Source organism: Anopheles arabiensis, chromosome 2 (genome assembly GCF_016920715.1).
Source record: "Anopheles arabiensis isolate DONGOLA chromosome 2, AaraD3, whole genome shotgun sequence".
NCBI lineage: Eukaryota > Metazoa > Arthropoda > Insecta > Diptera > Culicidae > Anopheles > Anopheles arabiensis.
This window is the reverse complement of record NC_053517.1, coordinates 77,771,668-77,792,335: the sequence shown is the minus strand read 5'-3', so window position 1 is coordinate 77,792,335 and position 20,668 is coordinate 77,771,668. Positions and strand designations below refer to the sequence as shown.

General features: G+C 40.0%; 1 protein-coding gene across 1 annotated transcript in view; it reads right to left on the bottom strand.

Moving 5' to 3' along the window:
• LOC120894212 (melatonin receptor type 1B-like) overlaps positions 1–20,277 on the bottom strand; it is a 42,174-nt gene extending 21,897 nt beyond the window's left edge. Inside the window, exon 1 of the mRNA XM_040296663.1 lies at positions 19,826–20,277. The gene's annotated coding sequence lies outside the window, so the exon portion shown is untranslated. The remainder of the gene's footprint in view (positions 1–19,825) is intronic.
• Positions 20,278–20,668: the final 391 nt, after the last annotated feature.

The following is a 20,668-nucleotide window of genomic DNA, read 5'->3' as shown; positions in this document are numbered from 1 at the left end:
TAGCGGCACTTCTTTGCCCAGATGAAAGAGACAGAAAACTCATGAAATTAATTAAGCATTGTTTAATGCACTCTTTTTAAGCTGAAATTTATGACGTTTTGCGAAAGCTTTGACTGAATCTACCGCTGAGGCCTCTAAATGAAAGGACTGCAAGTACCATAGTTGTTTACACTCATTTCGTAATAGTGATTTTCCCCATCTATTTTCAGACTGCTACCGAACGATGGACAGGCTTTCGATAACGTTTTCCACGAACAAAACATAAGCAAACTTTGTTAATCGAGAAAAGCTCGCACCTTTTCTCCGAAGCAATCACTTCGAATCAAGCAGAGACTCGCCAACAGAGTACAACTGGTGATTTCTAACTGCTTTCTCACGACAACGTCCATCCTCTTGGACCTGGACCTGCTATTTCCAGAAGCGATCTGAATCTTTTATGCGCTTTAGCGGTCTTCGGCCCCTTGTTCAACTTGCACCGACAACTTCGAGATTCCGGGACGCTCCAAACCCCGGGAAGCGAAACGTAACGCGCTGGACAAAAGTCACAATGGCTCGGTTTCTATAGATTGGCTATGAAATTTTGTGGCCCAATCTTTACGCCCCGCGGCACAGATCGAAAGCAGCTTTACCACTCCCTTATGGTCCTGTTGTTTGATTTTCGATAGCGTCATCGTTCCCGGGGAACAATAATGGAGCCGAAGCATTTTTACACTACTTACATTATGCAGTCGATTGCGCACGAAAAGCGCCCCACAAGTCGATGGCTTTTTGATGGTGCGAATCGTAGCCGGGTCGTTTGCTACTTTTGCACACTTTTTTACTGGACTTGTCAGCTGCCTTGCGGCATTTGCTACGAACTAATGTGCAAATTATCGTCTATACTCAGTCAATAGTAAATATTATGATTTTCGCGATTTCATTAAATTGTTTTGCTCTACACATAGTACAACAAAGCTAAAAGTAAACACCACAGGCATGCATCAAAATTAGGCCGAGAATTATCAATTATATTTTATTTTTCTATAATAACTTATTCGTATAATAATTACTATAACTTTATTTGACTACATGCAAACTATCGTTTTGTAAATTGGACATGAATTAACTTAACTTATTGACTAAAACTAAGGCAATGAATTCGTGAAAATGGGGCAAACATCAATACGATGCTATTTGCAAAACTCTGTAATGCTGCTCATTAGTATCGAAATTAAACGTACAATTTCCAGTTAAACATAACTTTTTGAATAATGTGGTTGTATCAATGAGTCTTATGCAATTTTTATTTTTTAAGCTGAAAATTATCTACTAGAAACCATGTCATTATTCACTACAGGAGAAAAAACCTAAAGTTTTTGGCATATTATTAAGTTTTACATTTTTTACGGGAAGTAATCATTTTCGGTATCATGCCGGTCTGGTGGTACAGTCGTCAAGTCGTACGACTTAACAACATGCCCATTATGGGTTCAAACCCCGAATAGACCGTGCCCCCATACTTAGGACTGACTATTCTGATATGGTAACAACAAGTCAACGAAAGCCAAGCTCGCTTCTCTAGTGGGTACAGACAGGCCTCGACCGACAACGGTTGTTGTGCCAAAGAAGAAGAAGAAGAAATTCATTTTCCAACAGCATTTCCGAATCTTTTCAGAAAGCAGTTGGGAAAATGATGTTCGAAATACAGTGTTTCTTACAATTTTTATTTTTACAGTGGAACGCCGCTTAACCCGGCTTATAGGGACTCGATCTCACCCGGACACTCAAATGGACCCAAGTGTGTTTTATAGACACAAATTCGTTTTTTTATAATTTCCATCATATTTCGCAAAAATGTAGTATTCTAGCTTATGTGAATATCAGTTTTGCTTGAGGGAATTGTTAAAATTTGTCGTGAATTCGTTATGGTCTCTTTCTTCTTCTTCTATTTTGGCGTATCGTCCCTACGCGGTCATGCCGGCATGTACAGGCTTTCGAGACTTACTCAGTACCACGCAGCCGGACAGTCAATCCTTGCTACGGGGGCACCGTTCATTCTAAGATTGAATTCACACCACTCCACGACGGGTATGCTGTTAAGTCGTGCGAGTTGACGAACTGTTCTACGGGACCGCCCTAATTCGTTACGATATTATGGTCCTGCTCGGCTCACCATGCCAATCTTATAGCAAGTAAATATCATCCAATACTTGAAAAACTGCAAACAAAAACTCTGATTAAAAGGAATTATCTTCAGCATTTCCTTTACAGTGTAACACATACCGAACGACTACTGACCTAAAAAATGAACTAGCAAATAAAGCACACAGTGTATGGTAATTAGGTGCACCATGTGTGCATACTTTCACGGCCTACTCCCCTTCCTTCAATCCATTTTCTCCTGGGTACAACTTCAAATGGTAAAAGTTGTGCTGACAAAATTGGAGAGCAAAAAAGTCTCACAACCAACCATTCATTCCAACGTTTCCTTAACAAACCGACCGTCACATCCGTGCAAGTGGACAGGTTTGCATTGACAAGGCGTTATTCCCCTTTTTGCAGGAACGAGCCAAAACAAGAACATCTCTCGTACCAAGAATTTATAAAAGTTTAAAACCCATTTGCTCGTAAACGGTCGCATGGTCGAACAGTGTGGCTCGTGGTAGGAAAGTTTTGCTCCAGGGTGGTGCTTTTTGATGGTATAATTTTCACATATTCATCATGGTGTAGGCTACTTTCGGGCTGCATTTGGGTGAGCGAGTCCGGAGCGAAAAGGTAGCACGGCCAATCGGAACGATACGAAGAATCGGTTACACAGTACCAGAATACCGTAATAAATCTTCGCAACACATTTTCCAACCTAACCAACCCCAAGTGATGGCCATAAATTTCATTCCGATAAACCCGTGGTGGTGCAATTTTTTTTCTTTTTACTCCCCCAGAACCAGTCCACCGTTCCGGGAAAGGGGAAATTGTTTTGGCATACCTTTGGCTTGAGGACAGAAAACTACGGCTGTGGAATTATTCGTTGCCGAAAATGGGTAAAGTATGCTAAAGTTGTTCCATCATTTGGTCACTCCTGTAGGATAGTTTCGTTCCAATGACTCATGGCATTAGTTTTAGTTCATTTTACCGAGAGTTAACGTGTTATCAACAACAACGGTACGAAAACGGTCAATTTCTGCAAAGAGGGTAAAACAGCCTCAACGATCACCGTGAAATACCTTCATTATGTTTTATCACCATTTTAACTGCAGCTATAAAAATTAGTCCAACAATTACGCTGCGTAGGGCCCATTTTTGCATCTACCAACGGCTATTATTACGCACCCCACAGACGTCCCCGTGGCATAAATTTCCTTCCCTTCGTTCGCTCAAACTCACGAAATGCAAATTGTGTGTTTTTTACCTTCAAAGAATTATGAACGCCGGCGCGCAGGGTTTGATGTTTCATTGCGTTTCATTCCAAATAAACAACAAGCGCGAACAACGAATGCCGCGCAATGTGATACGCTTGTTGGACATTCTCATCGTGTGCGGACATTGTAAAGTGAAACTTTTTTCTTTGTCTTGCCATGCGGGGATAATCCACGAGGAGGGGGTGGGGGGAATATAGGTTAGCCCATTTCCGACCACCGCGAAGGCTCCGGTTTCACTTTTGATAAAACGTTTCCGACGAGTTGGAAAGACCATCAAAGAAACGTTTTGTAAGAAGGGAAGATTTTGCGTTTATCATTATTTACCCTGCTTGCTTGCCATACTCACACACACACACACATACTTTATTGCAAAGGTGGTCAAGCTCAGACGATTGCGTCACGCGGGGTAATCTACGATTAATAATGGTGGTCATTCGCTGTACTTTCGTCTTGTCTGTGTTCGCGGGAAGTAATAAATCGCGCTCCATCCTGGCTGGATGTACACTTTTTTTTACTTCGCAGGTGAAGTGAAGTTTAGTTCGTCTTCATTTTTGCTAAGGCAGAAGAGGATGCGATTTGTACGCGGAAGAAAAGAAATATCGTTCTCATTCATTTCTAGAACATAACGGGAGCCTGGAAATAGAAATATTATTGAGCTGAGTGTACACTTTTACACAACGCTGGAGGAGTATGCTTCAGGAAGGAATTCTGAGTATGGAGTATGCGGGCGATTAGGTAGACTGAAGGTATGCTCTTTTGTCTTCAAAAGCACTTAGACTATTGGTTTGTCGACAGGGAGCAAAACGATATGATGAATCATAGGGAAGTTTACGTTTATGTTGTTTGAAGCAGGCTCAGAAATTGGGGATGTATTAAACTTAATAAACATTGTTTGAAGTGTAAATTAATACAGCTTTAATTTCCTCTACCATAGTGAGGCTTTTGTTTGTTGCTTTTTGTTCCTACAGTGCGTTTATTACATTTGTTTTTCATCAATCTACTTAAATGTAATGGTGAATATTATTACAAAAAGGGTGGTTAATTAAATTCTAAGTGTACAGGATTGTAAGGCTTGACTGTGTACAAAGTTGTTAGATTTAGTTGTTCAAAATATTACTTATTTGTCCTATAGAAGATAATTTGCTCAGAGAAAATTGAAATTTGCTACAGCTTGCATAGCGCGATTGATGTATTTAACGTTCATTTAATTTATGAATTTATGTGGGAAACTCTCTGAAAATAAATTCAAATTTCGTTCCACACTTTATAGTAAATCTTCTTAGGAATATAGAGAGTAGATACTTTTTGGAATTGAAGTTTACGTAAAGTCAAACTATTTTATCATTAATTTCGTCATTTTTATTATGTAATGCTTTTGGCTATTTAGGCCAGCTCCCATATAATAAACAAATATTCATCATAACAGTTTCTGATAATAAATTGATTGGAAGAGAAATAGCTGGATACCCATAGAGAAAGTCGTGTCTTCACTACCGAAATTTCTTGTTTGCTTGGTGAAGTGGAAATAAGGTTCTGATGTGAGAATGATGGTTCAATGATTTTTCCTTCAAATATCGTTGTATGTTATTTTTGTGCACCAGGCCAATCTTTGTGACCTAGACAACGGTAGATACATCAACTAGAACCACATGCGTTGAACGTTGATACGTTGATCACCAAGCGCAATATCCATTGTTATGCGAAATATCGCCAAACCTATTCCTCGATTGCTATTTTCAAAAGTAAACTTAAATTGTTTAAAACAGGGATCTCCAAAGTTTTTTGCTCAAGGGCTGCATTGTTTCAAAAATAACTATGTTGAGGGCCATTTGACGCTACCTTTAACTGATGAGTGAACGTTTTAATCTGGTTTTTATAACAAAATAGTAACGAGATTTGTACAGCTTTTTATCACTACAGCTTAATTTTTGTCTAAGGAAAGTGAAAAATACAATTTTAGTGAAACAGGTCGTATAGTATACAGTATTTATTTTAACTTTTACAAAGTCATCGTGGGCCTCATTATAAGCTCGCGAGGACCGTGCGGGTTTGTGAAACCCATATGTGAAAAGATCAGACTTACAAAATGATTTGATTCGAGGTTTTATTCATATGGTATTTCATCTACATACCTGTAATTCTACAACGGAATAAATTGCAATGCATCATGTTTTTCTATTGTAACTTTGACATATCTAAAAAAACATTCTTTACCCTTTCAGCGTCATGGTGTGGAACAATAGAGTAGGAAAAGTACATGGCAAGTAGCTTCCAAAAATGGGTACGATGTCTGTTACGTGTGACCTCGATGTTAAGGCCCGTGGTAAGGAGTCGTGCCCGTGCTGGAAAGGAATTACGTTTGTTCAACTTTAAGCTTTCATTGTCGTGAAAACATGTCACGTACCTTTTCCGCAGCTATAAATTGCACCGAAAGTCGGTCCCAACGCGGAATTCACCTACATTTCGTTGATTTCAATTTTGTCCTAGTCATTCCACTGGAATAGTCAGGATTGATCACCTGACTATAAAGAATCAGTTTTCTTTTTGCACGACCGGGATTGAACGTAACAAAATGACTGTTTGAAGGAATCGACATTAAATAAGAGAATCAAAAATATGAAGATTTAAGAGTAATTGTAATTGATGATAACAAGTATTGCAATACTATAAATATTAGATACTGCAATTTAATTTTAAAAGATTTTTCAGGATAAAAGACATCGTCCATCAAAATAAATAATTCGAATTGAAAGGTTTATCCAAAACGATCGATGATTCCGAATCGGTATTTGTTAAAATTAGCCGAAATTTGGAAGGATAAAACCTTTCCTCTGCTGTTAGTAATTGAATTGAACATAATCTCAGCTATCGAGCTTTCAGACCCACACACCGTCCCTCTTACCTTATTTGACCGTTTTTAATATAAAATGATTACCTTCATCGTACGAATCGGTGCCCAAAAAGGAAATCGGCCTTGCACCATCACGAGCAAACAAAGCCACCATCATCGAACATCGAGTTACGTTGCTGCTTACGTTGTGGCGTCGAGCAGAAGCTTGTAAAATCTCATCGAATGCGAAGGTGGTGAACTCGTGTGCTTTGATTTGCATATTTTATGCATTATTCTTGTTCGCCGTCGTTAGCTTTCCCGGTGCTTTCGATTATCACGGAGATGGAGGGAGGGGGTGAAGGGAGAATTGCGTTTGTTGCATGTTGAAGATTTTAGCAGCAAGGATCGTCCGGACTCCCAGGACGGAGAGTTGTTTCAGTGGGCCTTCCGCCTTTGCAAATTCGCAAACGCAAAAGCTCACGAGGACGATGGTTGGCTGAGACTGTCAATAACAAGGGCGGCGTTTCGCCGGAACACAATCGAGCGTTAGGCAAGCTCCACTGCTCTGACCGGTATGATAAAGAACGGGATATTGCTATTCCCCACCACAGCTTTTAGTCCATTTTTCTTGTGCACTTCCGCCGGTCTGCTGGGTCGATGGGCCGTTTTTCTTGGGGCATAAATTTTCCATACCACGACTGCCGATGAAAAACCGACGTGTTCGGCCGAAGTTCGGCGTGGGTTTCTTTCGGTGGTGAGGATGAAGATACGCAAACTGTATCAAATCACCATTTTGGACCGGGAGGAGGTTAAAGCGTAAGGAAAGGCGGTGAAACAAGGCTGCGCGGTTATTGCCTTGCGGGTAGAGACGCTAAACTCGGATCGTCTCCGATCACCTTTCAGGATAACGTGCCACAAAGAGGGAGTAATAATAGCAAACGCGTTGTAATGAATTATTATTGCATCGGTCCGACGTACCAGCTCGATCGTGCTGGCGGTTTCGACCCGGTTCATGTATTAAAAATAGACTTCCATCCGGGTCCGGGTTGCAGCTAGGATGAAAGTGAAGGATAGCGCTGTCTGTCCGTGTAAGGCCGGATACGAGCCATGTTTGTTATCTGTATGAATAATTCTTGGCTGGGGGTGGAGCGTGTGTACCCAATTTCACACGACAGTGCGCCTGGGTTAGCGTAGAGTGGAAAAGTTGCCATTTTCTTCTGCTGCGTTTGGTGCGTTGGGGATTATTCCGAAACGAAAGCTTTTTGTGGTTTTGAATGCAACTTTATTCGTGTTTTTGTTTTTCATGGAATTGTAAAGAGAGTGTAATCAAATTTGATTCAAAGTAACATAAATACATTCTTCTGGTATGCTTTACAATTAAAATAGTTTATTTGTTTAACATATCGGGCGTTGAAATGAGGTAAACAGTTCTGTGATTCAAAACATATTACTCATGCATTAAAGAGTGTTTATACCAAAGTTAATTTAAATTTACTAAATTGAACAACAGCAATTAAAAATAATACCTTAATTTATTCAGTTAAGTGCTACATTACACTTAAAATAGGAAAATGAGTAGTAACCTCGTTTTGAACTGCATCATTGACCTGGTTATGCATAAAAAAAGTTGGAGCATATCATCACAATGTTGAAGATGAAAACTGCTTTGAGTGCATGTTTTTGTTTTTATGACGGATCCCCTTGAAGTTAAAGCACTCTTACAAAGGTGCAGAATGTTTATCTTCTGACCATGATTACATCTGTTCATGCAGTTGAGAGCATTTGCATTCCACTAAAAAACTTCTGCTTTTTACAGGCTAGCTAGAATCACTTTGGCCTTTTCGTAGAATTCTCCAGAGGAATGCTCACGAGATTGCTATTTCTACTGCGTACTGTAAAACGCTTATTACGTTTCAACAATTTTTCTCTACTTTGTCTACTGTAATGTTTCAACCGTAAATAGTGATGCACAGAACAAAAGCTTGACTGTTTTTGCTTCTTCTGACTTTTCCAATATCAAATCAGAATTAAAATATTTTGGCAAGGAAGACTCTTCAAGAAATCTCTTAGAAATAAGAACATAGTTTTTCACATTGGTGTTTCTCAGTATCAACTCTGTACCTTAAAAATTAAACCGTGTTGAATGGTTATTATTTATAGGCTAAAAAATAATCCTATATGAAGTACCATCAACAGTCAAGCCACATTAAACCATTTCAAATTCATAAGCAATCGCTTCTTAAATACAGGAAATGCATAAATAACCAAACAAGGCTCCAGCTCCCGGGAAGCTTACGAAAGTTGAGCCGCAAAACTAATTTACGTAATCACTATTATGGAAGCAAAACAATAATTAATTAAAATCAGTTGATGCATCATCAACCACTTTGCTTTCATCCTTTCGCCCAGTTTGGCATCAATCATTATAAACTTGATTAACGATTTGCTCCCACGATCGGCGGTTCGATGGCAAATCGACCCTGGGCAGCCGGGGATGTGTGATAAAATTTTTAATTATCTTTCATCGCCGTCCGTTCGTTCGTACCGTTTCGGGTCGCGCAGCTAAATGGCTGCGATGTATTCTGTAGCTTTTGCCAGGATGTTCTGAGGGTATTTACTTCATTTTAAAGATTAATAACCATTGGGACGATGAATAGTTTAACATTGTGGTTTACGTTGTGGTTTGTTGAGAAGGCTAAAATAAAATGTGTTGTGTTTTGAAAGTTTTAATTGAGTTGTAGTTGAGTTGAGTTGTATTGAGCTTTTTACATTCCATTCACATATAATTGTATACATTTATTCAATATTTAATATTGTCCATTTTAATACCTAGTACCAAGAAGAAGTCGAGGAAATAGTTGATAATAATTACAATGATGTTCTTCCATACCTTAAGTGGTCAATTAATAATAATAAAAAATACAATGATGCTTTTGAATAATTTAAATTTTAACATGAAAAGTAAACTCTTTATCTGTTGTTTCCCATACGAAGATGGAAGTGTATCATGTGATTGTTATTGGTTTCATAGCCATTTCACTGGCACCCCAGATATGTCACGTATTTCATGTCCTACCTATAGTGATATTCAACCACAAAGCAACGCGGATGTAGTTGTGTACGGTGTGTGTGTATCTGTGTAATGCATCTTCAGTGTACGAAAACCGATACACACATTGGTATGAAGTTTGGTTGGTCGGGTTGGATGGGTATGCAATAAACATTTCAACGCCGTAGAGAGATTTTTTTTACGGCTGCGGGACGATTTTACTGCTGTATCCGAATATCGCATTTTTACGATCAATTTTGCACGCAGCAATGCCCGGGCGCTGGGATTGCAATATTAGCTCAGGCTGGGGTTAATGTGCAAGAAGATATTATGGAAGGGAATAAAACAACCTGCACGAAAACTACAACACCATCAAGTTTTCCGCAACAACGCCTGCTGGGGATGGTTTTGTATCGTAAAGTGTGGTCGAAATCACGTGGCCTATAATTGTCGTTGAACTTTGCGGCGCACTTTTTTATACCTATATTGACATCTCTATTGAAAAAAGCCGAGAAATAGTTCAAAATATTCACTTCAATCTGTCCCAAGGAACGTTTCCGAACTAGTTCGGTAATATTCCTATAAGGTTTCGTTTCCCGTGTGCATTAATTGAACGCTTACTGCGTGTTGAACTGATGATGACGAACACTCCAGGGGTAGATGGCAAATCGTTCGAGTGGTTAGTAAGCTGGAAGTTATGCTTGCTAAGCTTTGCTATTTACGATGCGAACCCTTTTATGGAAGGTTATGGTTGATTTTGTGGGTAAATGATGCGTGCATAGTTAAGGGTTATTAGCGAGAATGTGGGAACATCGGTCTGAGGTTTACAACCTCGCCATATCCCCTAAGCGAAGGGATTCAAGCGTAATGGAGTTTGTAACGTTATGCGCGGAAAACCCCGTTCGTAAAATTACATAAAACAAGCCAACATAAAAGAACATACCGTGTGTAAGACGTAAGGTTTTTAAAGGTTTTTTTGTGGAAATATACGTTTCGTTCTGCATTTCTCTAAGCATTTGTATGAACCATACAAAATATTGCTAGTTGAATGAAATTTTGTATGAGTAATGAAAATTAAAAAAATGTACTTGAAATAATGAAATTATTTATTTTATTATTATTAGATTTATTTTGATTATTATTATTACTATTATAATTGTTATTTATAACAATATATAAAAAATAATAATAATAATAATAATAATAATAATTATAATAATAATAATAATAATAATAATAATAATAATAAAAATGAAAATAATAATAATATTAGTAATAATAATAATAATAATAGTTATTCAAATAATGATAATAATAATAATAATAATAATAATAATAATAATAGTATTAATAATAATAATAATAATAATAATAATAATAATAATAATAATAATAATAATAATAATAATAATAATAATAATAATAATAATAATAATAATAATAAATAAACAATCATGATAAAATAATAGATAATATAAAAATAATGTATTATTATTATTATTATTAGGTTAGGAGGTTTTTCGTGGGTTCAATTACGTTCAATTATGTTATGTTCTAAATGCTGCAACAATCTGCATATTTTTCATATAAGTTTACTTCCAAATAAACTGATAGCGCTTACAAGCACCGAAAGGCGACACAATGCAGAGCAGTTCGCATTCCTCTAGAGTTGTGCTCAATTTCAGTGGAAAGACGTTTTCCGTCTAGCATACGTCGTATTATAACATACACATTTCCCGTTAAAGAGTTATTCAGTAAGGTATTTCAGCGCATGTGGAGCTTCACGACAGTTTCGTGGAATTTAAATTTGTCGCTTTTCTGCAAATCAACCCCGGGCGCCGGCTTTCGACCATACAACTGCTGAGTGGAGAGTTATTTTGGGAATCGCAAACAAAACAAAATCAAATATCACCCCGTATCCTGGAGCTTTTTGCACAGGCATCCATTTGAAAATCGTGGCACTCATTCCGCGCGCAACCCAAATGCCATCCCGAACGGCGACATCCACTGTGTTGCAGCGATGCATGAAAATTGTTCACACTCGTCTGCGTCTGCACAATCCACACGACCAATGGTGGCGCTACCGGGGATAACGTGCAAACAACACGATATGATCGCCACATTTCCCATCCACAACGGAGGCGGTCGCGCGTAGCAGTACGAGAGAATGTCATGAAAAATATGGTCCTAGCTTCCATCCTGCTTACCTTACCAGATCTGGGGTGTAGTGGAGGCTTCAATTTCACGGCCCCTTCCGGTTGCGCACAGTTGTGTGCGTGGTGATGTAGGATGGCGTCCAATTTGTGATGTGCGCGAGTGTGTACCGGTCCTTTTGTGACGATTGGCCACGGTGGTCAACTAAATCATATCAAACGCCAACGGTATGCACTGCCCGTTCAAAAGGTCAGTTTTTGCACATTGAAATGCTGACGGAAACCGCGAAGGGATATAGTCGGATAGGTTACAGAAACGAGATCGCCCGGAATGTCCCAGGCGAATGTCGAACCATCGAAGCATCATCGGGCCTTTGCCGATGGCGTGAAATCGAGGCTGATTGGAGTGCGTACATGGTGGAACGTAGCAATCACACGTATCAATGCAAATTTTCATTTATCTACGTGGTAATTCACAATGAAGCAAATGTCACGGTTTTCTGGCGTACGTGACAAGAGACCCTTTTTATTTTAAATTTGAGGCACACATGCCTGGTAGCGATAATTTCGTTCGCTGTTCAATTAAGTTCAATTATGCATTCCTGTTCGATAATGCATCGTGGGAGCGTGTCATTCATATGCGAACAAGACACCAATAAAAACATGCTTCATTTGGTTATGGAACTATTTAATGGTCTTTAAAAAAAATAAGTCTGAAAAATAAACTTATAAGCAATAGGTTAAATTCCCCTCAGAGATTTTAAGGCTTTAATGGATTTAACCTTTGTTATAGAACTTTTGTTTCAACAATGAAATAAACTAATTTATTTCGAGTTGATTTTGTTAAATTAAAAAATGATTTAAGCACTTTTCATTTAAAAAACATGCTATGATCAACGTTTGATATTCAAATTTCATTACTAATTTTCATAAATCAATCATTTAAAGTGACAAAGGAAAGAACTGATTTTGGCAACTCACGATGACCTCGTTACTCTTTTTCTTATCGTTGATGAATTATATATGACATGCTGAACGAGTGGCCTCTTTCCTCCAAAAAAAAAAATCATCAATTATCTACCATATCCCTGCCACACTGGCTTGCCATTTTGGTGCCATAATTCATTGGTGTCTTTGTACCACGAGCCTGGCAATCATTCATCACTACCAATGATTATATGCAACTTTTCTTTTATACGTTGCTTGGTGCCGGAACATAAAGCAACAACATTCTTTTATGTATCTCGAGGTGCAGTCCCGGAACAAAAGAATTAGTCGAGAAATTAATGTTCTTGCCCGTGGCCAGGAAGGCTCGGAAAACACAAAGTCCGGCAAACATTTGCCTTTGCATTTAAACGTCGACTGTTCGCTGGAAACAAAACAATTAGCCAAGCCGATTGTTGTTCGCTATCGAGGGGTTGTTTCTTTCCCATTCATTAATACGAACAAAAGGTTCGTTCAATGCAGGGGAACTTTGAATCGAAATAGATTTCTCCTGGCGTCTGTTGCTCTATTGAGGCGATGCTGCCAGGTGTAAACACTTGTAGGGCGTGAAAAGGTGGCAGCAAGTTTATTACAGTGCTCTCGACTGGAATGCAGTAGCATGTCTTTGTCTTTTACTGGCTGTTTTCGGGCGTTGTTTGTTGCCACGGAAACTGTTGATTCTCCAGCATCATCCATTCGTGAAGTGTCTGTTGGTTTTGTTCGAAGACCGTGTTTTTGAGTGTTCAGTTTTCAATAGGAAATCTTAGATGTTTTATTATTGAGTTGATTGAGACTTTCATCTTTAAAATAGAAACCTGAGTTTTGGTTTTTTCCTCAGACTCAGAGAACCTCAGACTGACGCCGTTAATCATATCATTGCTGCTGCACAAGTTAGATTAGTTCTTTGAAGAAGGGATTTTGAGGGAATTGATTGGGATTGTACAGTAAATTGTGATACATTTCGTGCAATTTATGAATATAAAGGATTTAAAAGTATACACATGTATACAAACAAAACAAATCCAGTTGTTTATTTCATCGATGACGCTTGCTTGAAAATAAAACACAAAGAAATTTAATCCCCGGCACCGTACCATAAGGAAGCTGCTTAGGCGCTATTTAGAAGGACCACCTGGAACTTTGATGCTGTTTATCTACTGCAAAAGGCGAATTCAAGCAGCGATCTTTAGCATGCCAAATTGGCTGCTTAAGCAATTTTGGCTATTTGGGTAAACAAACATATTTGGCCGTCTTTCGCGACCAACAACCAAGAAAAATTTCATACTGCACAAAATTCATACAATTTTAGTCATCTGATACAAAACTCTTTGAAAATTGGTATCGTAAAGGATCCCATTCTTTGTTGCTTTTCTTTTTGCAATATATGATCATTTCATACGGTGGGATTATTATCGGGCACTACTCAACTTGATTGTTGCTGGTCGTATCATTTAAGATAAACTCAAAAACCCTGTTTTCTTTATCATATAACTTTTGTGTTTTCTATATATTTTTAATATGGTATTGCAAAAAAGCTCTAATATAAAAACAATTTAAAGCGCAAAATTCCACACACCCAGCAACAGCTGGTTGGAACCGGTTAGCAACAAACACCGCCAAAAACCACTCAAAACCGTACATTGTCCCTAACGCCCGTGTCCCAGCGCAGTCGATCGTTCGTCTTTAGCTGGTAATCTGCCGAAAGCATCGCAAAGGCGAAACGGCGAAGCGCGTGGGCTTTTTGTTGAAGGACGACGCCCCAGCACCGAAAACCGGCATCCGCCAGGGATAATAATCGTAAAATATGACCTCGAGCATAAGCAGCAGGATATCCTTCCGGTTTTGTCGAGCGACCTCTCCACGGAACCCATCTCCCTCCCCACCCCGCTGTCGCCACGCCATTCAACCATTCAACAGTGGCCGCAACCACCACCACGTGCCGCTATTGCTACCACAATGGCTTCTGGCTTTCTAGTGCCGGGCGCATCCAAATCCGGCAAACAAGCACAACAAGGAGAAATGGGAATGGTTCCTTCCGGTCGGGAGCGGAACTGGGAATTGCTTCCACTTCTATTTCGCTTCCTTTCACGAGTGAAGCAGCCCAATAGTAAGTAATTTATTTGTTCACGCTCCGTATGAACCCGTATGGAGGGATGAGCTGTGTTTGTGTGTGTATGTGTGTGTGTCAGTGGGTGTTGTGTTTTAGAGGCGCCGTGTTTGTATGGCGTAGGATGTGATAATAGGCACGATTCGTGGCGCTCTAAGCTATTACGGTTGATGGCTTAATTTTGTCAAATATTTGCTAGCGCTTCATATCCCGTCAAAGAGCGCCGGCTGTGCCTGTGTTTGTGGCTTGTAACTCTTCGTGTGTGGTATTACTGATGCTTTAAATTATCGCTGTGTGATCTTTCGATTACAATACTGTTCATGGTATGCTATATATAAATGTGGTGGCAAAAGAATCCAATAATTACATTGCACACTCTTCACAAGCGCTCGATGATTGCGGTTGATTGTGTGTACCTTTCGAAGAATTATATATTCTATTAACAAGGCTAATGATGAAGCTCAGGCAGCAAATCGACCGCTTTCATCCACCATTTGCCTCGTTTAAAGGTCGCCAGGAACGTGTAACCGAAACACATGTTATAGTTCGTTTAATTGCGCACAAAACAAAGAGGAGTTTATTTTTAGTGTCGATAAATACACACCCGTCGCGGGCGCAGAAGGAAGGACATGAAGTCCAACCCTGGATGGAGTCAAGCAATTTTCTTTCGCAAGCACCCCGCCCACCCACAGGACTCGGCCATAAAGCACAACATCAGGTTCGTCGATACACAATAATCGATAAAACCTCCGATCCTCCGATGGCTCGTCTCCTTCCGTGGTGTGCGACGCCCCATTACATGAGCCGTACACCAGTGCACGGTAAAGGTAAAGGGTTTTTGCGTGCTTCGGAGAAATTAATACACCATAACATGATACCATTTTCTTCGCCCACCATTGGCCATTGCGTGTGGTGTGTTTTGTGTGGCTGGTCGTGGAATAATGTTTCTTTCGCAAATACCGCCCGTGTCTGGATGTGGTTGGTCGCGCTGCACCTCTTTGCAACATCACCACCACACTACCACCACGAGGCTAAGAAGTCACGAGGCTAAAATGTTACTCTGCTTCGTGCCGACGGCGATGATGCGAGCGGAAGACTTTTGCACGTTTGTTGACGTTTCGGGTGAGCGTTCGTTTCACTTATTTTCTGCGAAATTAGTCAATGCATTGCAAACGAACGACCGAGGTTAGGGCTTTTATAGAGTTGCGTTCCAGCGGAGGTGATTGGAATGACATTTGAGATCATTGGAACGAGCCGTCCCTAGTGAGGTTTGGGAAAAAATAGGAACGAAGCACTTCGATGATTTACTACTGAAATTGTTGTGTGATTCTTTGAACAATCAACTAATGATTGTGATGCTATAGAAACAGAAACAAGCGTTTGGTTAACCGTTTAACCTCATGTTTTGTAGTAAAGTAATTATCTTTCATTTTTTTGCTTCATTTTGCTTCTTAAATTGACAACAATTTTTAACAATTGTTGTTTATTATTTGTATATTTTAAATATTTTAAATTGCAACCTCTTTAGTTAGGAAGTATTTACTATTTGTATTGTGATTTCTTTATTACAATATCACCTATTAGATAATAAACGTTCATCATTATTAATATAAGTTATACGAGGGTATACGGTGAAACACACCATCATCATCATTATCATCTTACAATGTATCATTTGAATTGTTTGCCGGAGTATAAAAGAAGCGTTTTCTTGTTTATACAGAAAGAAATGTATGTTTTCATTTCACTTTCCACTTAATTACTATCACTCAATTCAAACAGAAACAAAAACAAAAAATTATTAAGTACATCTTTTTTTATATTGTCAGTCCGTTTGACCGCAACTGTCAAATGAATACAACTGGGATGATGTATACTGTTCCACTGACAGACAGAATTTTCAGCTTGTTGGCTTCACAAAAAACTGGCTCATTTTTAAAAGTGATGACGATGAAATGGTATTTTAATTTAGCTAAGCAATTTTGTAGTGGGCATTATCTGGTATTGTAGACAAATGCATAAAAATATTAAAAAGAAAAGAAATATTGAATCGTAATGATCTATGTCGTAATGCCGTCTTAAGACCGGGTTAAAGTTGAAATGAACGTTAATGCGAAATCACCTGGAGATGTGTTGACAATTTAATTTTTTCATTAAAAGCTATGCCCATTTGCGGTAAATGCAGGCCTAGATCGACAACGATTGTAGCGCCAAATAATAAGAAGAATAGAAACTTATTCCCTGTATTTTCAAGAAAGTTAACAAATAAACATGCGTGGAGCTTTCAAATGTAAGTTATTTTGAAATGATTATCAACAACCGCTGTTCCTAGTCGAAATCGTAAGCTTCAACCACATCAACTATTTGACATTCATTTCGCTCCACTGAGAATTTAAAGCTTTGTTCATGGTGAAATGGTCGGCGGAATGTTTTATGGTCTTAAATTTGCTTTTGGGGAATTGAATTTCCTTTGTTTTGGTGCACAATGAGTGGTGAAACAAACAAAAACGCAGGTCTAAATCGACCTATAGAATTAAAAGTGACTCTCAACTGGCTATGACTTCATTCGGATCTCCTACTGAGCTCCCTGTCAAGTAACACAATTATAGGTTTACATAAATTTAGTATATCCTTTTTAGTTTTACCTTTCAAATGAGCATGCTTTTAAGTTCACCCCTCAAACGTGATTAGACTTTTTAAAGTTGGATTATTTTTACTGTAGTTTTCCGTGTTTCGGTATATCTATCAAGTAAGTGCGTATTGTAATTATAAAAAAATAACCAAAAGGACAATATTTTTTGTGTTTTTAATATATTTAAAACGCTTATAAAAGAAAGTCTGGTGGTACAGTCGTCAACTCGTACGACTTAACAACATGCTCGTCAAGGGTTCAAGCCTCGAATGGACTGTGCCCCCATACGTAGGGCTATCTATCCTGCTATGGTAATAAATAAGTCACTGAAAGCCGAGCCCACTAGTGGCACAGGCAGGCCTTGACCGATAGCGGCTGTTGTGCCAAAGAAGAAGAAGAAACGCTTGAAAGAGGAACTAATCTGCATACTAAAATGTTTATAGAATTAAAATATTTCATTAAATTGTAAGGATGAACAGTGCTTCACATGAATATAATGGAAATACTTTATAAGATGCTTAATATACGTAAACTGTGTCATGTAGCACATCCAGTCAAATGATACAAAATATATCCCACATAGATTCGCATTATAATTCTATGGACACTCATGGGCTAAGCACCAATCAAAGTCCCGCGGAACAACATGTGGTGCACAATCCTCGATGTCATTTTTCCCCATCAATAAACGACGCTTGACGAACTTAAACGATCATAAATAATTTCATTCCTTACCGCATCGTACCCGGCCGTACGTTGTCACGTGTCATATGCTTTCCCTTGTTTCGCTACTTTTCAACAAATCGTCCAACAGTCACGCAAAAGTGATGTGCATTTGAGCACGAATTGGTAGGTTAGGGTAACCAGGAATAAAAAAAGAAACATTCCCCACGTGCCTGCAGGCGGTACGTGCAGTTTCCGTTGACACGATTGCTTTTTGAGTTTTTTCCTGCACGAAGAACTCGCTGGTTGACGTGATGCGCAGCAATAATGCAGAAATGATTGTGGTTTAATTATGTTTTATTTGCTATGAAAATACATATCCGGTCCTCGGGGACGGTATTTCCATTTTGAGGCAGAATTAAAGTCGATTTATTGTGCCTTACAAAAAGAAGAACCCTGCTGGCTGCACCGAATGCATGGAATCGATGCAATCCATATCCGTTGGTCATTCGATTCGATTTATTGTTGGTGGGTCTTCTGCTTCTTCGTTCTTTTTTCGTTCCGTTCCTGACAAATATCTTCATTTCCTTGCTGGTGCCTGGGGACGGAAAAGAATCCTCCGTGCGTTCCTGCGTTCCTTGCTGTGGGGCAACACGGACAACTCACACAGCAACACGCGTGTAGAATATTGAAAACGCACACCATGGTACCGCGGACCGCGCTATTGTTGCTACGTTATGTGGCGGAGTGAAAGCGACAAAAATGAGGGGGGGGGGATAAGATGAGCGGTAAGGGGAGTAATAATATCGAGTGGTTTATCCTTTTTTCCTTTTCCCCCCAGACGGGGTCGAATGTCGGTGTAATGGTATCGAATGCATCCTCACTGCCCTGTTGCTGCCGATTTCTATTTCTCTCTCTCTCGCTCTCTCTCTTTCTCCTGCGCGCTCTCTCTTTCTTTTTGAAATATCCTTTGGTTTCAAGCGGATGGAGCTGTGTTTTGCAAGACGATGTACCGTCAGCTCCGCTAGTGTGTGTTGGTGACGTCCCGCCGAGCACTCTAAGCTCACACGCATCAAAAACTACTTTCCTTGCGACGGAACGCAAACCAGGCGCATGAATTGTTCCGTCCCGTTCGCTCTAAATCCCTCTCTCCCTCTCTCTCTTTCTATCACGCGTCCACGGTCCTCCATCTCATAACCGAAGGCTCGGTTGCTTATTATTTTCACATCACGTAATTGAATTTGTTCGAGAGATCGATCAGAGAGCACTTGTTAACACGGCACTATCATCACGCCGAAATCGAACCGGACCGGTGGAACCGAAGCCTCCAGCACTTGTTGGCCGCGTGCCGAGCGCTTTGTGCTTTGCTGTACCGTGGCGCGACACCACACCACAAACCACAAACCGGTCGGAGAAAATACGAAACGGAACACATAATAAAACCTCGTCGGAAAGGACTTTTCGACGGAGAAGAGTGAGCTCGTTACAGGGAGCAGGTAAAGGTCAAACCGGAAAGGTCCGGCTGTCTTCCTTTCTCTGTCAGTCTCGCGCGGAGAAGTCTGTTGCGCGTGATTTGCGTCGTTGCGATGTAGCTGGGGAGGGATGCGAAGTGGACGGCGGATGGGAGGGCGAAGCGGAAATTAATAGCTTAAAGCTCAATGACCTACAAAGCTTGGCTGGCTGGCGGCAATCGGTTGTTTCCTGCACACGCTGTAAATGCAAATGATGAGCATCGTTTGCGTCGGTGTCAGGGCAGGCAGGATTGCTGGTGGACGCAAGCAGGGCTACAACCTTTCTCCGCTAAATAAAGGGCGTTGATTTAGTTGCTAAGCAATAACAAAGGAAACCACCTTTACCGCACCGGATTCATGCTGTAGCGACTGTTTCCTTCGTGGCGTGGAAGCTTTAATTTGAGAACGCAAAAATAGGAGCTAAAAATCAACCATAGCAACCTGTTTTTTGCACTAAAGACTCTATTTACGAATAATTTTGTTGAAATTTTAACTCACATTATTTTTGCACACATTGATTGTTTGCATTCCTGTTTGCCACACTTTGCGAGCACATGTTTAAACTGATACAAAGCCCACTGTGTAAAGCACTGCAAAAGCACGGAGCTCGCCCGATGACGCACTACAGTTTTACATTGCACCCATTGCTTGTGCGTAGTGCACACAAATCACAGACACCAGCAATCACTTCACTCACTAAATCGTCACATCAATCAATCAACTCAACCAATCGAAGCACGCTGGTGGGTTTGAAAGCACTGGCGGCAGCAAACGGCGACTGACACAACTTTATTGGTCGTTCCGCGAGCGGTGGGAACGTGGCGGAACGTTGCTAGCCCAAACGCAGCTAATTGACCCACCGGAAGCCGACAGCTGTGAAGGGAGCAGACGATACTGGGATATCGGGAGGCTAACGAGTACGCGTCCGACACGAGCGACCGTAAACTAAGGACTGACTGAAGGATGTGTGGTTGCGAACGCTGCTCGTGTGAAGCTTTCTACACCACAAAGCGGAGAAAATGACGAAACTGCACGCTCTTGCAAATGTATTCGTGTTGTAACGGAAACAGAAATATAGAGAGAGAGGGAGAGCGCGTGTAAGTTCGTGTGCTTTTTAGATGGAGAGCGTTCGAAGCGATAGATATGGCCGAAAGCTTTCCGACTGTGTTTGTATGTGTTTGATAAGCTGACAGCTGTTTTATTGTTGCACTTATTACTTAGTTGTGGATCGAGTGTTATGTGTATGTGTGTTAGTGACGGTAAGCATCGCTTGGATGTTTTTTTGTCTTTTCCTTCGCCACCATTTTCATTTCAAGAGATGAAGTAATCGCTGAGAGTAGA